The sequence below is a fragment of the Galeopterus variegatus genome, unplaced genomic scaffold (assembly GCF_000696425.1).
Source record: "Galeopterus variegatus unplaced genomic scaffold, G_variegatus-3.0.2 Scaffold353, whole genome shotgun sequence".
Taxonomy (NCBI): domain Eukaryota; kingdom Metazoa; phylum Chordata; class Mammalia; order Dermoptera; family Cynocephalidae; genus Galeopterus; species Galeopterus variegatus.
Window position 1 is genome coordinate 26572 of NW_007726464.1, and position 7561 is coordinate 34132.

General features: G+C 53.9%; 1 protein-coding gene across 3 annotated transcripts in view; it reads left to right on the plus strand.

The window, feature by feature from the left end:
* Positions 1–814: 814 nt before the first annotated feature.
* Positions 815–7561, plus strand: part of CTNNBIP1 (catenin, beta interacting protein 1) — a 31726-nt gene continuing 24979 nt past the window's right edge. The window contains exons 1-2 of one of the 3 annotated variants that reach the window (XM_008567866.1): positions 815–933; positions 4392–4476. The gene's annotated coding sequence lies outside the window, so the exon portion shown is untranslated. Of the gene's footprint in view, positions 934–1787; positions 1807–4391; positions 4477–7561 lie in introns of those variants that run through there. The other 2 variants (XM_008567864.1, XM_008567865.1) reach the window with 2 other exon arrangements.

Genomic DNA, 7561 nt, shown 5'->3' on the forward strand with positions numbered 1-7561 from the left:
TGTTCTTTTTTTGGCTTGGCTCTGCTCCGTGCCATATTTCCATGTATCGACACAGTTTTGAGCGTAGAAGACAGGAGACAGGCCATTCGGACTTGCTTGTCTGAGACCTGCAGTGCCATCCGGGCGGGCGTGGGGAAGCAGGGCTCGGTGGCTCCTCCCCAGCCTCCCCACTACAGGTCTTCCTCTTCCTCAGGGCTCCTCAGGCAGCTGACTCTGAACTGGTGACTGGGGACCTTGTTTGGATGTTATGCGCCTCGGGCTGGCGGGGCCTACGGTTGAGCTCCCTTCCTCCTCAGGCCCCTGCCCCCTGCTGCCTCGGCCCCTGGAGAAAGGCCCTGTTGGGCTCAGCCTGGCCCCACCCTGCAGGCTGCTCTCTTCCTTCCTCTTTCTGGGCTGAGGAATTCGCCTGGAGCAATTCTCAGGAGAGGGCGGTCGTCCTCTCAACTATCCCAGCCGGGCCCTCCCCTCTGGTCTGCAATCCTGTCTCCCCCTGGCCCACTGCCCCAGCATGAAGGGGCTGTCACTGTTCACCCCTTTTCCCTCCAGGCCCAGCTATGACCAATTTGCAGTCACATCAGCCCTAGGCCTGCTGTGCAAGCGACTCCCGCTTCCCCAGAGCCTCTTCCCTCTCTCCTTTCCTCTGCTCCCTGCCCTTCTCTTCCTTTGTGATGTGATTCCCCCCGCTGCTTCATGTTAAGCCTGTCTTTTTCCCTCCTTTTCCTTGAGACTATTCTGGGTGGTGACCTTGAGGAGACCCTCGCCTGGGCCCCCAGCACTGTCCACTGACCCCACGTGGAGGAGACAACTAAGATTGAGACTCTAACAGGCCTGGATGCTCAGGGTGGTAGAAGGCAACACCCAGGCAAAGTGACTGCAGGAACAAGGACAGATAAGACTGCCCCGCCCCCGCTCCTTGAGGGGTGACAGCTCTGGGTGAGTGCTGAGTTCCAGGAGGACACTCAGGAGGGAGGGGACCTGAGAACTGGAAGTGCTGGAAGGAGAGGGGCCTCCAGCCCAGGGAGAAGGCTGCGCCTGGTGGGGCTGTGGGCACCAGCTGCTGGATTAGCCTCTGGAGTTCTATGGCTGTTGAAGATGGGCACGGGAGGGGGAGCGGGAGCGGGCTTTAAACAATCACAATCACAAGGTTAATTAATGAATGCTGTGATGGGAACAGGAGCCTGACAGCATGTGTGGGGCCTGACCCACGTGGGAAGGGTGGCCGGCAGAGCACACAGCTCGTCCTCCTGGCCCCGCTCTGTCCCCCACTTAGAAAAGCCATCTCTTCCCACCTCTCTGGTGGCTGCCCTCACTGTTCCTTCCCCCTGTGTGGCCCAGCCCCTCCTGCCGGGGGTCCCGTCCCCTGCCCGCTTCTTCACCCTCATACAGGCACTGTGTTAACCCACCCACAGCCGGCTTACCCCGGAAGAGTCCTCACTGCCCATGATCATCTGCTGACCAGGGCTGATGACCACATGGACTTTCCACAGTGTGGAGAGGCTCCCCGCTGGTCCCTGCCCTCCGCGGCACTGCCCAGCTGCGGCTAGCCCGGGCCTCCTCTCTGACGGCCTGCCCGTGCGGCCACCCACTCATACTTGCCCTTCCTCAGGTGCTCCTTCTCCCCAAAGCCCCCACCTAGACCTAGTCCAAGCATCTCTCAAAAGTGCCTCTGATGTCTCCTGGTCTGGCTGGTCCCCACGTTTCCACTCTGGCTCCGGAAGCCGTTGCAGATGTTCTCCGTAGCTCTGACTTGGAAGGACGAGCCAGCTCACGCCATCCCTCAGCTTTCGAGCTTCCGTGGGCCTCTCGGTGAGTCCTGGCCATCCAGCCTGTTACCCAGGCAGCCCCACGTGCTGGGCCTCTCCCCACAGCCCCAGCGCCAGACTCTTCCCTCCTCCCGGCCCTTCTTTGTCCCCCGAGCCAAGCAAGCCCCAGCCTCTCCTCTCGCCGGGCTCCTCTCTGCCCTCCTGCTCCCTCCTGCTGTACGCCCGCTGCTTCCGCACCTGCGGCCATGGTGGTCTCGTGAAGTCACACCTGACTGACCGACTTCCTTCTGCGTAAACACTTCTTGTCCCTCCTAGAGACCCGCCTGCCCCTGTACGCCCGCTGCTTCCGCACCTGCGGCCATGGTGGTCTCGTGAAGTCACACCTGACTGACTGACTTCCTTCTGCGTAAACACTTCTTGTCCCTCCTAGAGACCCGCCTGTCCTAGCTCCTGGGTCATCTCGCCCTGGCTCCCGAGGCTGCCTTCTTCTAGTTGCTCCAAAAGACCAAATCTCTTCCTATTTCAGGGCCTTTCCAGGTGTGTGCCCCCTGAGCACGGAAGACGCCCCCCACCCAGCTCCTCCTCACCCTCAGGTGATGCTCAGAAGTCCCCAGGGCTGGTCAGGCTCCCAGGAGCTCATCTTCAGGGCACCTTATACTTCACCTTTCTGTCCTTGTGTCTGAGATGCACTTACCCCTGGGTATGACTTGGTTGGTGTCTGTCTCCCCTGCTCACCGGGAGCCCCTCATTACAAATAGACCGTGGCTGTTTTGCTCACCTGTGTATTCTCCATGCTGCTGTATAATACATGTAGATGCTCAGTAATTGTCCAGACAATGTCTGTTCCCTGTGCCTCCCCCATTCTCTTTACCAGCGAACTCTTATTCGTCCTTCAGGACTCAGATCCGGTGACTTCTTAGAGCCCCCAGCAGCTCGTCCCTCCCCTATGTTCTTGCAGAGCTCTGCACACCCGCTGCTCTGCCACTTGCAGAGGAAAGCCCTGGGCCTTATTCCCTCCTGCCTCCGAGCTCCTCATTTGGCCCATACATGATATGCACGTGGTTGGCCCAGTACAGGGCCTCTTGTTCAGAAACGATTGAGAGCTACGTCCACATCACCCTGAATCCTTGGACAGTCCTCATCCCTTAAAGCCGTGAATAAGAATTCCTCTTTGCTTCTTGGAGGGGTCTGAGCCTTGTAGACCGGAGAGATAATTGGCTGTCATGGTGGTTGAAGAAACTAAAACCCTTCAGAAGTGGGAGAGGGCTCTCTTTTCATCTCCTTTTGAAGGAATGCGGGGACTTGGGTGGAAAGTTCCCCAGGGTTCCTTGGTATTTCAGTGCTTTGATATCTAGAGGAATAAAAGAGCAATAAATTGCTATAAATGGCCTATTCCTGTAGGGTTAGCCTGTTGGTGAAGGGGGTAGAAGTAGTGGGTGACAGTGGTGGGTGATGGCTCTTCCAACCCAGGGCCATCGCTGGTTGAAGACACATAGAACAGAGACTCAGAGGTTGAGAGCAATGTCTGACTTTAGGGGAGACTTCTGAGTTCCATTTTCTCTGGAAAACACGGTGATGGCTCTTCCAACCCAGGGCCATCGCTGGTTGAAGACACATAGAACAGAGACTCAGAAGTTGAGAGCAATGTCTGACTTTAGGGGAGACTTCTGAGTTCCATTTTCTCTGGAAAACACGTTTTCCTCAGCCCCTTGGGTAAGCAAGCAGCTTTCTTTGCAGAAGTGACTGAAGACTGTGGTTTCTGAGCTGTCCTTGGTCCCGCGCCTCCCTCAGAACTGCCTTTTCAAAGGGTTGTCCTCGGACTTCTGCTCATCAGGGCTGAGAGCTGGGAACCCACCTCTAAGCCAGGTGTTCCAGGGCACACAGGGGCTCATGAGGTCTGTGGCCGCTGCAGCGGAGGTGGTGGCGCTGGAGCTGGGGACAAGGCTCCCTGGGACCCCACCTGCCTCTCCTGGGCCTCCCACCCATCAACCATCCACACTCTTACTGGATTAACCTGTCCATGTGACCTGAATGGTGAGATTGTATGTAGGAGACAAAAGAAAAGACACAATTCTCTGTGATCCTGGAAGAGGCATGTTTGGGCCAACCAGGCCCGTGGCCAGGCGTGTATGTCTGTGATGTTTACCTGTACCAGGGCAGATGGTTGCCAAGCACACAGACGAGCGTGGTGCACAGAGGAGGTGGGACACCGAGTAGTGGTGCCTTGCTTGGTGTGTTGTGTTTGCTGGGCGGGACGTCGTCTCGTGCAGGTGCAGGACTTGCCCATCAGCTGTCCTGAGTGATTCATTCTGGTCCATGATGTCTCTCAATTAGATGTGGTGACTAACCCAAGGGGAGGAGGGTGGTGTCGGGCAGGCTGACCCACTTCAGCCGGAAATGACAGGCCAGCAGAGCCGCAGTCAGCGCCTTATCCCAGAGGTGTTGGTGCAGGTTCCCTGGGCTTGCCAGACACGCAGGTATTTCTGGACTGTGGCAGAGCCCATCTCTGTGAGCTTCTGGCCAGTGGTCCCATATCCCTTAGTGTGGGGCGTGTGTTCCAGGTCCAACTCTGGCAGCCGCTGGGACCCTCCTGGCTCCTCCCATGACCCGTGTTCTGTGTTTCCACAGGGCGGCACCTTCCTATTTCTCCCTGGCCACAGCCCTCCCTTCACAGTTCAGCACCTGTTTGCCTGAAGTTAATTTCCAGAAGCAGGTAAGGACCTGAGGGAAAGTACCCTAATGTGGCCGTAGAGCAGTATTGGGTGGGGGCAGGGGGTGGCCTTGGACAGCAAGCTCAAGCGCTGACTGTGAAGTTATCTCGTTACCTTTCTCCTTCATCCCTAATAATACTCATTTCTTCAGATGTGTGGATACTGTGGTGAATGTTGTGGTATATATTTTATATAAACTCTTAAGTCATACAAATATATGACATTGTATTTTTGTGCAATGTAAACATCGTAAAAATGTAAATGTACATTTTTAAGTGTAGACACTTAAAATCTATCACACTGTGTCTTAAAATGGACAAAACAAAAGACAGGTGCTGTGACTCAGGGGCCAGAGAGGGCTTGTGCACCTAGAGGACCACCTTGCTGTCTGGCCCAGCCTGAGCTTACTGGATATTTTCCTAGCAGGTGCAAGACCACCCTGGATTTAAGTGGTTGGTCTGATTTATATAAATGTGGGTATTCAAACAGCATTAACTTCACATTTATAAATAAAAATGAGTGCAGATGGCTGTGTTTGTTTTCAGTGCCACTCGTGCCCATCAAAAGGAGGCCAGCTTTCCAAGCTCTTTTTCACAGTGCGTTGCATTTCCCAGAGAGAGACCAGAGAACCACACATGCAGCCGAAGCCTCCCAGCTTCCAACTTCTGCACATCATATTCAGCAGTCTTGTTCTCCGGGCCTCCTGCCCTCCCTCCTGATTCTTCTAAAATGAGATCACCTGCTTAAAAGCTGGAGGTCGTGTGGTGGTCGAGATTAGGTCCCTACAGAGGCTGGACAGGAGTGTGGCATTCAAGGGTTCCTCTCACAGATGCCCTCAAGTGTCTTTTGGAGAGTATGGTGTGGACTCTCAGGTCATGGCCACAGTTCTCATTTCGTGTGGATCCTTCACAGTGGTTGGGAGCCACTTACTCACTGTCCTTTCCTGCTCGGCCAAATGTCCTTCAAGAGAGAGGCAGGCTCAGAACCAGCAGTGTGTGTGCGTTGTGGCAGTGTTGCATCTCCGTGTCTGGAGTGAATGTATATATCTCAGTATCTCTTCATTGTATTTGCCCCAGTCAGATGTAATTTTCTGGAGTGGTACCTATTTTAACACAGCATGTGGTTGTCTACTGCGTAATCCGTAACCGCAGACCTCTCCCCTCCTCATTCATTAGGACAGTTAACAGTTGCCTTTTGTTTCTTCCTGTTTTCCCTTTTTTGGCTCCTCTTCTTTGACGTGGGCAACTAACACCGAGAAATTTTCTGAGGATTTGGAAGGGAAGCGCTGCCCCATTTTGGGCGATGGGATGTTTATGGGAAGAGCTGGGAGACCGTAACTGAGAAGCATTGTTGCTTCTGGCTCCTACGTCCGAGGACCAGATGATTAATTAGTGTGTCTGAATGAGTTGCAATTTGAGCTTATGTAATTTAAACACACTTTGATGGAGACCAGTTCTTGATCCCTACAGGGGAAAATAAGAATTCTTAAGTGAAGTTAATCTGCTTGTCAGAATTGTGACGAAAATTTAATAGCACGTTTGTTTGGATAAGCAGTATACCCAAGCATACTCTAACATTCTTGCAGCACACCAGTGACTGAAATGTCATGCTGTTTGGGCTGGTTATGATTTATTCTCTTCAATTATTAATTTTCTTCGCTTTGACACCCTTCTGCAAATTAGGACAGAATTATGTAAACTAGTCGTGACGTTTCTAGTCCATTTGGTTTGGCGTGTGAAGGGTGGGGACGTGCTCTTGGCCCCATTCTGCCCCAGATCCAGCCCTTGGTGTTCCTTCTCTGTCAGGCAGCAGGGTGGAATTGGCTCAAACTAGAGCTCGGAGAATACTAGGTGACCAGAATTTCTAGAAATGACAAGTCAGGAGTTTTCCCTGATGCAAGAAGAGTCAGTTTAAGAAACGGCCTCTACCAGAGAAGCATGTTGAAGTGGGAGAAACCTGGCTCTGAAGACCCATTCAGGCCCCGACAACATACTAGGTCCACACCAGGCCAGCCACAGGCCCCTAGTAATCACAGCATGAGCTGTCCCCAGAGACAGTGAGCTGCAGCAGCAAAGACGGACGGCACCAATCTGTACGGGGCGTGGAGGGTGGGATTGTTAGAGTAGCAAAATTCTGTAAAATAGGCCCTGTGTAGAATGGTTCTGTGATGCAGAACAGACGTTCTTCCAGTACGCATCTACTGTGTGTGCCAGGACCACAAGGCCCTGGGAAGGCGACAGCAAAAACCAGACACTAGTTCTTGCCTGGGTGGGGCTGGCTCTCTGAATGACTGGAGTGTGGCTGGTGATGGGAGGATTGGGATAAGGAGAGCCAGAGCAGGAGTGATCCCTTTCCTACACTGGCTAGGACTGGCCAGCTTGAAGCATGGTCAGGAGCCTCCGTGAGCCTGCTGGGGATGGGAACCACGCACTGCAGTGCTGAGGTTTGTGTGTGGCGACACTTAGTGGCCAGTCCCTTGTATTCCACACAGGACAGCGTTGGAAGAGTTTTACTCCTGGAAGCCCCTTACTCCTAGTCTGAAGGCTTAATCGAGCATTTCTAGCATCCTTTGGAGAATGCACTAGTTCAAGGCACACTAATCACCTTGAAAATGAGAGTCCTTTGGAAAAGCTAGATTTGGTTCTGGGAGACTGAGTTAGGTACTTCAGTCTCTTTTAACACAATGGCATTTGGCCCTAAATTGACGTGGATGTTGTAGAGAGACAATTTTAGGGAGACCATAGGCTGTCTTGCCCTTCCATTCAGCCATCCCGGCAGCATTTATGAAGTGCCTGCTGGGTGCTAGGCCCTGGGGACAGGTGTGAGGGAAGCAGACTCGACCCTGGCCTTCCAGTGGGGTAGAGGGAGAGACAATAGGCAGGTACCCCAGCAGGGCACGTGCAGAGAATCAGGACAAGCAGTCAGGGCTCCATGATGAGGGTCTGGGGTGGGGCGCAGAGCTGCTTCTGGAGAGGGCCGAGCCCGTGGTGCGCTCGGGAGAGTGCGGCACTGGGAGTGCAGGAGCGCTTGCGCTGCGGGTTCGGATCCTATATAGGGATGGCCGGTGGACTCACTGGCTGAGTGCAG